At 45.1% G+C, this 1,698-nt stretch overlaps 1 pseudogene; it reads right to left on the reverse strand.

Moving 5' to 3' along the window:
- Positions 1 to 1,283: 1,283 nt before the first annotated feature.
- On the reverse strand, positions 1,284 to 1,402 carry LOC126425353 (5S ribosomal RNA; annotated as a pseudogene).
- Positions 1,403 to 1,698: the final 296 nt, after the last annotated feature.

Below are 1,698 nucleotides of genomic sequence, written 5' to 3' on the forward strand. Positions count from 1 at the left end.
TGAACGAAATAACTGTACTGAAAAATACTGTCAGTTGAGTAATTTAGGCGCTTTTATGACAAATTTGGTACCCCTTACATCGCTACACAGTTTCACCGTTTTCAAGATATTCGTTCGGAGGCACTGTGTGATAATAACCCGCCCTTTATCAGAGTGGCTCACTTCAGTGGATTTCCCCATCCGCAGCCTATATCTTCACTAGGGTGATCCCCCGACCGCGTGTACTGCGCTTACGACCCTTCTGTCACCGCATCGAGTGGCCGCAACGCCACCATGCGGCAGCCAACATCGCGGTGGGTGGTGGTCATAATGTTTTGGCTGATCTGAGTGAAATGGAGTTTGCTAATAGCAAGAAAAGCTCTTCTCAAGAAAAGAAGTATGTCACCATGCAATACGAATTTAAGTGTTGGAAAGTCTTTGCTGATAGTATTAATGTAGACTGTAGCTTAAAGTAGAAATTAAACGTGGATGATTAAACAGTTGAGACAAAATGACGACATTTTTAAAGGTGATTGTGCTGTCACCGCCGCGGTCCGTTAGTATACGACGGACCCGCGTGTCGCCACTGTCAGTGATTGCAGACCGAGAGCCGCCACACGGCAGGTCTAGAGAGACTTCCTAGCACTCGTCCCAGTTGTACAGCCGACTTTGCTAGCGATGGTTCACTGACAAATTACGTTCTCATTTGCCGAGACGATAGTTAGCATAGCCTTCAGCTACGTCATTTGCTACGACCTAGCAAGGCGCCATTATCAATTGCTATTTATCTTATGATGCATGTACCGTCAGACCGATGTTCACCAATTGTGGATTAAAGTTAAGTATTCCAGCAGCTACGTACGTTATTGGCTATATTAATTACCTTGACCTGTTCCAGACCTCACGCCAGCCTGCGTGAGCTTAAACGCGTGCCTTTCGGCTTCACCTCGCAGTGGCTTGGCTGTCTTGCCAAGTCACAACAGTGATTCTACAGAAGTATGCCAGTGATCCAGAGATAAGGTGTGTAGATCAAATAACTAATGAAAAGATACTGCATCGAATTGTGGAGAAAGGTAATAAACTATCTAAGTAAAAAATACCACCCGAAAAGGCCTTGAAGCCTCAACGGTATCGGCCGGCCGCCGTATCATCCTCAGCCCTTATGCATCACCGGATGCGGATACGAAGGAGCATGTGGTCAGCACACCGCTTTCTGAGTCATTGTCAGACTTCGTGACCGATGCACAGTACTTCCCAATCAAGTAGCTTCTCAACTGGTCTGACAAGGTCGAGTGCACACCGCTTGCCAACAGCACTCAGTAGACCCAGACGGTGACCCATCCAAGTGCTAGCCCAGCCCAACAGTGCTTAACTTCGGTGATCTGACGGGATCCAGTCCTACCGCTGCGGCAAGGCCGTTGGCGCCTTAAATTAGAGACTGTGAATTAATTCAATTAGCTTGTAAACATATATCTCTCACAAACTAAAAAGACATACTTAAAAAGCTGAAAGATTTAATTATTTCATGGACCAAATGCAGTGCACTAAAAAAAGGCGAGAGAAAAGTACATTTCTACAAAAGAATGGTAATACCATCTATAATTCAGAGTAGTTAGACAATAATAGCTGAAAATGAAAGAAGAACACAAGCTGCAGAAATGAGGGTATCAAGAAGACCAGCTAGCTATAGACAGCTACGCTATGAATGAAGACATCAAA

The sequence above is a fragment of the Schistocerca serialis genome, chromosome 10 (genome assembly GCF_023864345.2).
Source record: "Schistocerca serialis cubense isolate TAMUIC-IGC-003099 chromosome 10, iqSchSeri2.2, whole genome shotgun sequence".
NCBI lineage: Eukaryota > Metazoa > Arthropoda > Insecta > Orthoptera > Acrididae > Schistocerca > Schistocerca serialis.